The sequence below is a fragment of the Telmatherina bonti genome (assembly GCF_933228915.1).
Source record: "Telmatherina bonti genome assembly, chromosome: 1".
In the NCBI taxonomy this organism is placed as follows: domain Eukaryota; kingdom Metazoa; phylum Chordata; class Actinopteri; order Atheriniformes; family Telmatherinidae; genus Telmatherina; species Telmatherina bonti.
This window is the reverse complement of record NC_136619.1, coordinates 12031343-12041441: the sequence shown is the minus strand read 5'-3', so window position 1 is coordinate 12041441 and position 10099 is coordinate 12031343. Positions and strand designations below refer to the sequence as shown.

Below are 10099 nucleotides of genomic sequence, written 5' to 3'. Positions count from 1 at the left end.
GAGGAATACAAGTATCTTGGAGTTCAGCTGGACAACAAACTGGACTGGAAATGCAACACTGACTACATCTACAAGAAAGGTCAGAGCAGACTGTACTTCTTAAGGAAGCTTAGATGGTTTAACGTCTGCAACAAGATGTTGCATATCTTCTATAAGTCTGTTGTGGAGAGTGCAATCAGCTTTGCAGCCATCTGCTGGGTAAGTAGCATCAGAACCAGAGACTTGAAGAGAATCAACAAACTGATCAAGAAAGCTGGTTCTGTGCTTGGAGTAACTCTGGAGCCGATTCTCCAAAGAAGAATGCTGCACAAGCTGATGAAGATGGAGGATTCTTCACATTCCTGCCAGCAGCCATCAGCCTCCGGAACAAGACCTCAAATTATTATATACTACAATATTGAATTTCCCTAATAAAGTATTTTTCATTTTCATTCATTTTCATGAATAAAATTTGTTTTGATGCTGAATAAATCTTCCACTGAAAGATTAAAATAGACCATTAAATTAGCTATAAATCTTAAGTTTAAAGCATTTATCCAGACAGTGGTTTTAAATGTTTGTTATATTTGCTTTCTTGTATGTATGCTTGCATTTGCTGAATCTCAACTTTGAAAACAAACAAAATAAAATTATGGAAAAGGTGTCTATATTATCTAAAATGGATGGTTAAAATGCTTTATATTAGTTACAAGCCTACAATTACAATTTATCATTTAAATGTATAAATTACCTTATTAAATCACTCATACTGCCATCACTACTTTATACCCATTGTGTAAGCTGCAGCCCATCTCTGCTGCCATCAGGTGAGAAACAGAGTAAATCATGGACAGGTCTAGCCAAAATTCAGAAACTGAATTACTCACTACACCAGGGGTGCCCAGCTCTGGTCCTCAAGGGCCACAATCCCACAGGTTTTCCATATATCCCTGTTCCAACACACCTGACTTAAACTAATCACTCATTGTGCAGAACTTCATTGGCTGTTGGATCAATTTGATAGAAGCCAGATGTGTTGGAAATGGGATACATCTAAAACCTGCAGGACAGCAGCCTTTAAGGACCGACATTGGGCACCCCTGCACTACACCTAACCACATCAACAGCAAGTGTGAGCACTTATAATCATGCAGAGGTTTTGAGAATGAATGAATCTGAAGTATTCAGATGACGGCTGCATTGTAGTGTGGTGGTTTATCAACAGTTGCTGCGGGGCAAATCTAAAACGGTTTTGAGGCCTCTTACAAAAAAAAAGTAAATGACACGCAAATCTATTCTGAAAGTTGAGATATTAACTGTAAATTGCTTTTAGCAAACATGCTTTTTTAACCATCATCAAAAGCAACAAGATACTCTGAACAATGAACAAACATAAATACAAAATGTCATCAGCTCCTTGGACTGTCTGTTCACCACCTGAATCACAGCTCACCATGAAGTGCAGACTGCATGGAGGTGTTGGCAGATGTGTTTGGTTTTGTTTACAATGTTATGTCATTTGAAAATAGTTTACTAAATTGTATGGTATCTGATTAAAGAAGGAAAAGAAATTAGTTAAAAAGTGACATTTGTGTTAAGAATTTATTTGTTTGCATTTACACCATTGTAAAGAAAAATGAAAACAGAAACGTAGCAATGAAAATGGTTTAAAGTTTAAAAAATGAAATGTAAATAGAACTATTTTATAAAATAATAAAATTATATAGTAAGTTTAAATAATTATATACATTAAACCTGAGGGTATTAGAACAAACTGATTACATGAAAGTCTTATTTCAATAATTCAGGCTCATCAAAATAAGCACTATGTTCCATTGTTGTGGTTAAATGTATCCCTGTCAGGTTAACATGGTAACTTTAGCTGGAGAACAACTGGGAACAATTCAATCCATTGCAGTATCAGCTCTTTCTTTGTTTCTAAAATTAATACAAACTGTCATATTTTAATCAAACCTTGTATGTGAAAAACAGCTTAATATTTTAAATTTAATTTAAAAAGTAAATTAAAGTTATAAAAGCAATTATAAAGATGAAATCATTGTTATTGTGTATCAAAGAACAAAGAGGTTAGTTAAGATTTAAGGAATACAAAGTGAGACCAACACATTCCTGGAGATTCACATAGAGAGACAAAGCATTATAAATGTTTGTTCATGTCTGTTATGAATTAGTCTGGATCAATAAAGGCTGAATGGAACGTCTTAGGAGGGCTCAATTAGGAGATGTGATAGTTTAGTCGGACTTCTTCAGCTGGATTTCTCTCTTAAAAAACTCATGAACAACCCATATGAAGTTCTAATCAGCAAATAACTACAATGTAAACATTTTTATGTAAATGCAGGAAAATCCTGCATCTGTGCAGCTACTATTTTATGTGAACATGCATGCTTTCAATGAATTTTGCCACCTAAATAATTTGTCAAAAAACCTCACAGGGAAATGGTCTCACTGCTGTGTGGATTCTCATGTGTCGGTTTAAGTTTGTTTTGTGTCTAAATCTATGTCCACATTCACCACAGCTGAATGGTTTGTCTCCTGTATGGATTCTCATGTGTTGGTTTAAGCTTGTCTTTCGATTAAATCTATGTCCACATTCACCACAGCCGAATGGTTTGTCTCCTTTGTGGATTCTCATGTGTTGGTTTAAGATAGTCTTTAGACTAAATCTTTGTCCACATTCATCACAGCTGAATGGTTTGTCTCCTGTGTGGATTCTCATGTGTTGGTTTAAGTGTGACCTTCGACTAAATTCATGTCCACATTCATCACAGCTGAATGGTTTGTCTCCTGTGTGGATTCTCATATGTTGGTTTAAGCTTGACTTTAGACTAAATCTTTGTCCACATTCATCACAGCTGAATGGTTTGTCTCCTGTGTGGATTCTCATATGTAAGTTTAAGTTTGACTTTTGACTAAATCTTTGTCCACATTCATCACAGCTGAATGGTTTGTCTCCTGTGTGGATGCTCATGTGTCGCTTTAAGTGTGACTTGTTACTAAATCTATGTCCACAGTCACCACAGCTGAATGGTTTGTCTCCTGTGTGGATTCTCATGTGTAAGTTTAAGTTTGACTTTTGACTAAATCTTTGTCCACATTCATCACAGCTGAATGGTTTGTCTCCTGTGTGGATGCTCATGTGTCGCTTTAAGTGTGACTTTTTACTAAATCTATGTCCACAGTCACTACAGCTGAATGGTTTGTCTCCTGTGTGGATACTAAGATTCCCTTCATGAAGACAGATTTCACCACAGATCTCACATCCGACCCCATATTGCCAAATTTTTAAACATTTCTTACTGTTTAAACAGCTGAAAGATCTTTTAGTTAAGTGTCTTTGATGAGATCTTTGGGAGTGAAACTCTTCACCGCATTCAGAGCAGAGTGATTTTACGGCAGTGTTACACTCCACATCACTGTTTACATCCGACCCATGTGCCCTGCTGTCATTCCAGTCTTTATCACTCCCCTCCATTTCAGCACCAAAATCTAACAAATGTTTTTCTGTGACGAGCCTGAATCCTTTTTGTGACGATTTGGTTGTAAATAGGCGCTTGGGTCTGGATTACTGGTTAGTTGTGGTCCTTTTCATCAAGTTCTAATCTAATCAATTCAGCAGGGTTGTTGATCAGAACTTTTACTTCTCTGTTGCCTTTAGTTTGGGTTTGATGACGATGAGCCGGTTATAACTCAGGCTTAGATTCTTCTTCATCATCTTCACAGTAGCTATAATCCTTGGTAAACTGGAGACACTGTCTACCAGCCCATCATAGACTGTTTTCCATCCTGGCTTGCCATACTTTCTCTGGTTCCTCTGTTATGAGATGCGACTGCTTGTCAAGACTCCATTTACAAGGAACTCCCTCTGTAATCACCAACTGCTGCTGCACATTGTCAGGGAACCCTGAAATACAAAGACAGACAACTCTGGATTTCAATACCACACAACAGATAAAAAATCCCCAAAAGAGATTTCAAAAACTGATCCAAACTTGTAGCTTATTTGTATAACTTAAATAGTTAAGACAGGGTGGGCTGTATAGGTATAGGAAAAGGATTGTGTTGTGGGTGTGTGAGTGAGAACACAAGAAAGGAAGGTTCATGCAGGTTCATGAAGTCCAGTGGTTTACTTCTCACACTGAGATTTATTACAGCAGTAATAAAGTAATACAGCACAATAGATACATATCATATTTACATCTACATATTTACAAAATTACATACAATAGCATTAAGCATTTGATACCATTGACCATGCCATCTTAATGCAAAAAATTGAAAAGAATGGCTTCAGATGAAGGGGTTATACTTGGTTAAAAAGTTATCAGATAGGTTTCAGTATGTATATTTAAAGGGAATTGAGTCTAGCTGGAAAAGTATTAATAGTGGTGTGCTACAAGGCTCTGTTTTGGGTCCTAAATAATTTTTGTTATATATAAATGACATGCATAAAGTTTCAAATGTTCTTAATCTTATCTTGTTTGCAGATGACACCACTGTTTACTGCTCAGGACAAAATCTTAATGAATTGGTGATGGACAGAGAGCTGCATAAACTTAAGAACTGGTTTGCAATAAATAAATTATCATTGAATTTGAGCAAAACAAAATTTATGATTTTCAGTAATAAACATATAGAGAATAAGATTAATATCAAAATAAATCATCAGGAAATAGAAAGAGTTAATTATATAAAATTTCTTGGAGTATTTATAGACTGTATATTGACATGGAAAGCTCATATACAAAATGTACAAAAGAAAGTATCAAATTATTGCAGTCCTTTACAAATTGCAATATATCATAAATAAAAATGCTTTGCATTTTTTGTATTGCTCTCTCATCACACCATACTTGACATGTGCTCTTGAAATTTGGGGAAATACATACAAAACTAGAACTAAGCCAATGTTTACATTACAAAAAAAAGCCTATTAGACTGATTAATATTGCACCTTATAATACACCTAGTAATCAATTGTTTATTCAATCCAAAATTCTGAAGTTTTATGACTTGGTTGATTTGTATACTGCTAAATTTATGTGTCTAGCTAAACAAAATCAAATTCCAAAATTGCTGCAGGTAAAGTTTACAGAGAGGGAAACAAAATATAACTTAAGGGGAACATTTATGTTTGATAGGCCAATAGTTAGGACTAAGCTTAGTGAACATTGTTTATCTAATAAAGGGGTTATTTTGTGGAACAGCTGTTGTGATGATCTAAGAAAAGCTACTTCCATATTACAGTTTAAAACTATTTTCAAGAAGATAGTGATGGAAAAATATTTAATAGGTTAATAATTTTCTTACCTCTTATTAAGTGGAATGTTTTGATCATGATGACAATTTTGTTGAAATTTTTTTTCGTTTGTTTTTTTTATTTTTATTTTTTATATTAAATGATATATTGTAAACGAATCTCCAACGCATTTGGTACTTTAAATTTGCAGAGAAAGGTAGGTATAATAAGCCTTAGCTTCTGCCTACACCTGGTCAAATGAGAATGATGAAACTTATTTTATGTTGTTTAAATTTTGTTTGTGATGTAAATTTGACCAAACTACAATGAATAAATACAAAAATACAAATACGTCAACTTTCATTAGGTATGTAAATATGTGTGTGATCTGAAATAAAGAATGAATAAGATTTACATTAATAAATAAAGATTTACATGATTGAACTATGATCGTGTGGCTAAATAAAGGTCAACATGTTTCAGGCTGGCATAAATCTGCCCGTTAACCTAATTTGACTTTATTCCTAGAACACAATACAATGCTGCCATCTAAAGAATAGTTTCACGTCTCAGAAGACACTTGGCGTGCTGGAATCATTCTAAGCCAAAGTGTATATAAAGAATAAACAGCATCATTTACACAGATAAATGTACTGATAAAGAAGATTGAAGAGCAGGACAACAGCCTCGACTAAGCTTATGCAAAACTATGTACAAATGTGTTTTAAGTTATTTTTTAGTGAATGTTTTTCAGCATTTATGGTCAGCCTACCCAACCCACTGACGATTTGAGGAAAAAAATTCACTATTTATATTTTTCTAACGGAAAATAAAGGTTACAGGCACTAAAATTACCACATTTTTCTTCGCGATATTTCCTGAAGAGCAAACCCACCAATTATTGGTTGCCAGGGTCATTATTTAAAGAAAAAAACACAAATAAGTATGGCAAACGATGTCACGTCCAACCCATTTTGACACGTTGGCTGCCCTACTGTTATGTCTGGTTACGCGGTGATCTGCAGAAACGGTCTTTCTGGCGCATGCGCACAGGAGCGGTCTTTCTAACAATATCAACTGACAGTATTTTCATTTCACCCTCTTGAAGGGAACTTTATCAGTTTAGTCTTACAGAGAAAGCAAATCTTGAAGAAAAAGAAATGGGCTGTAACACAAAAATCACACCCACGCCACAGAGCCTCTACTCTGCCCCACCAACAACTTAACCTCACAAAGCACCAAACATCAACACCACGTAATTCCCTGGAACACCGCCACTTGCTTATTAAACTAAACATATCATGTCAAGGGATGTGAAGTCTTACCTCCCCTCCTGACGACAATTTCCTCGATTAAAGAAAAGTCTTTATCTGATCTGATCCTTCTTCTGTGGCGTAGTTTCTCCGCAGCGAGCTGGTCCCTGCAGAGGACAGAAACGATCATTAGTCAGTATAACATGTGCATCGGATTCACCAGCTGTAGTTTAAAGTAAACTACCAATTAAATAATGTTGCATAAAATACCTTGCGGGGGGAAATTGGATTCTCAAGATCTTTCATTAATCAACAATGTTACAGTCTTCCTTTTCTTGTTCTTCTTCTTCTCTTTCTTCTTCTTCTTCTTCTTCTTGTTCCGTCTTCTTCATTTTTGGCAGGCTTAACGCGATTAGTCGTACCGCTGCCCCTCACAGTCTATAAATGAAACTGCATGAAGGACAAATCCTCCGATGAAATCAGAAGAGTAGACAAAATCCATCCATCATTTCTACAATCACATCGCTTCTATTCGTCTGTGGGTCAAGAAGGCAAAGCAAGGCACGTTTATTTGTATAGCACCTTTCATGTACAAGACAATTCAAAGTGCTTTACATGAAACATTAAAAGCATTACAGGAAAAAAAAAAGCATAAAAGAAAATACAAATAACAAAATCGTAAATTATATTAAAATAATTAAAAAGCAGAATTAAGTAAAAGTTACTGTGCAGATATGGATAGGCACATGAGAAAAGAAATGTTTTTAACCCGGATTTAAAAGTTTCTACATTTGGTGAAAGTTTAATCTCCACTGGCAGATTATTCCACTTGTTTGCAGCGTAACAGCTAAATGCCGCTTCTCCATATTTAGTCTGGACTCTGGTCTGGACTAGTTGATTGAAGAGTTCTACTTGGTTTATATTCTCTGAACATATCACATATGTATTCTGGTCCTAAACCATTCTGGGATTTGTAAACGATCAGCAGGGTTTTGAAATCTATCCTGTGATTGACTGGAAGCCAGTGTAAAGATTTTAAAACTGATGCGATGTGTTCAGACCTCTTAGTTCTAGTTAAAGCTCTAGCAGCAGCATTCTGGATGAGCTGCAGATGTTTAATGCTCTTTTTAGGAAGTCCTGTTAAAAGACTTTTACAGTAATCCAGTCTGCTGGAGATGAATGCAATGCATGGATGAGTTTCTCCAGATCTTTTTAATTCTGTTGATGTTTCTCAGTTGGTAAAAAGCTGTCTTTGTGAAAGCTTTGACGCAGCTGCTGAAAGTCAGATCTGAGTCTATCAACACTCCAAGGTTACAGACTTGATTGGTGGTTTTGAGAGCTCGAGTCTCAAGGTGTTTACCAACGCTGACCCTCTTCTCTTTGCAACCAAACAGAATAATCTCAGTTTTGTCTTCATTTAATTGAAGAAAATTCTCTCTCATTCAGGTGTTTAGTTGCTCCAAACACTGGCACAGTAAGTCTATTGGACTGTGGTCATCTGGTGACAAAGACACATAAAGCTGAATGTCATCTGCATAACTGTGATAATTGAGGTTAAAGTTCTGTATTATTTGACCCAAAGGGAGCATATACAAGTTGAACAGAAGAGGTCCAAGGACTGACCCCCGAGGTACTCCACAAGTCACAGCCACTGGGTCAGATTCATAGCTGTCGATTGTAACGAAATAACTCTGGCCTTCTAAATAAGACCTGAACCAGTTAAGGATCACTCCAGAAAGTCCAACCCAGTTTTCCAGCCTGTCCAACAGAATTCTGTGATCTACAGTATCAAATGCAGCACTGAGATCCCAGCAGAACCAGGACTGACCAGAATCCATATTCAACCTAATATCATTTAAGACTTTGACCAGAGCTGTTTCAGTGCTGTGATGAGGTCGAAAGACTGACTGGAATTTATCAAGATTTCCACTTTCATTTAAGAAGTCATTAAGCTGATTGAACACAACTTTCTCAATTATCTATAAAAGAGAGGTTAGAGACAGGTCTGTAGCTGGTCATTACAGAGGCATCCTGAGTCCTTTTCTTTAGGAGTGGCTTAATAGCAGCTATCTTTGGAGACTTGGGAAAAATACCTGATGCCAGTGAGCTGTTTACAAGAAGCAGGAGATCGCTTTCTACAGAGGTAAAAACTACTTTTAAGAAGTCGGATGGTATCATGTCCAAAGAGCATGTTGTTGATCTCTGATGTAAAACTGTTTCTTGTAGAATTTTTAAATCAATCATATTAAATTCTGACATAACATCAGAGTTATTTCTGAGTTTTGGACACAGGCTAGCTTTCTTGTTTGAATTTGTGGCATTTATATTTTGTTGAATTGTTTTAATTTTTTCTCTAAAAAAGTGAGCAAATTCATTGCATTTCTCAGTGGAGAGGAGGTCTGGGTTGAACTATTTAGGAGGATTTGTAAGTTTTTCTATCATAGCAAACAGAGTGCAGGAATTGTTGACATTCTTGTTAATCATATGAGATAGATACTGCTCTCTGGCCCTGCACAGCTCATTGTTATAATCTTGCAGGCTTTGTTTGTACAGCTCATAATGGATCTGAAGGTTTGTTTTCCTCCACTTATGTTCTGCTTTTCTGCATTCTCTTTTTAGGTTTACAACCAAAGTGGTATTTCGCCATGGTGTCTTCTGTTTGCTTAAGTTACTCTTTATTCTTATTGGTGCTACAGCATCCATCACATCCAAGATTTTCAGATTGAAATTATCCAGAAGTCCATCAACTGAATCTGCAGTTGTTGTTGGCAACAGAGCTATAGCCTTGATAAACTCTGCACTTGTTCTTTCATTAATAAACCTCTTCCTAACAGAGAAGCAGGATGTTTGGACATTCTAGGTGATCAGTAGGTCAAACAAGATACAGAAATGGTCTGATAAGGCCAAATCAGAAACTGCAAGAGAGGAAATATCAACACCTTTAGAAATAACAAATATGACCTCGAATGTGGGTTGGTTCTTTTAGATGTTGCCTTAAGCCAAACATGTCCAATACAGAAGAAAATTCTTTGGCAATACCATCTGTTAAATTATCTATGTGAATATTAAAATCACCTGATAAGATAAAGTGATTAAAATCAGTAGAGATAACAGACAGTAATTCTGAAAATTCATAAATAAATCTTGCACAGTGTCCCGGAGCTTTGTAAATGATAAAAAATAAGATTTTACGAAAGCCTTTTAAAATAAAACTAAGATATTCAAAAGGCGTAAAATCACCAAATGAAATCTCTTTACACTGGAAAAAATCTTTAAATAAAGCAGCTTCTCCCCCTCCTTTTCTCCCGTTTCGAAATTTATTTATAAAACTAAACTGAGGAGGTGCTGTTTCATTAAGTACAGTAGCACTTGTGCCTTCTGTCAGCATTGTTTCTGTTAAAAAAAGAAAATCTAAACTATGAGAAATGATGAAGTCATTTACTAACAGTGACTTATTGGACAGAGATCTAGTATTTAGTAAAGCTAGCTTTATGGAGTTTACGTTGGTCTCTGTTGTATGCTGACTTGTACATGTCACAGTTAACAGATTCAAAAGATTCATCCCACAAGTTACTGGCTTTCCATTACTTCTTTTTCTGACTAATAC

At 35.8% G+C, this 10099-nt stretch overlaps 1 long non-coding RNA gene across 1 annotated transcript; it reads right to left on the bottom strand.

Annotated features, from left to right (window-relative positions):
• Positions 1-1635: 1635 nt before the first annotated feature.
• LOC306754231 lies at positions 1636-6876 on the bottom strand. The gene is made up of 3 exons (XR_013771266.1): positions 6763-6876; positions 6565-6659; positions 1636-3904 (listed from the first exon to the last, which is right to left on the bottom strand). It is a non-coding gene; the product is annotated as an uncharacterized lncRNA (long non-coding RNA).
• Between the last annotated feature and the right edge of the window lie 3223 nt (positions 6877-10099).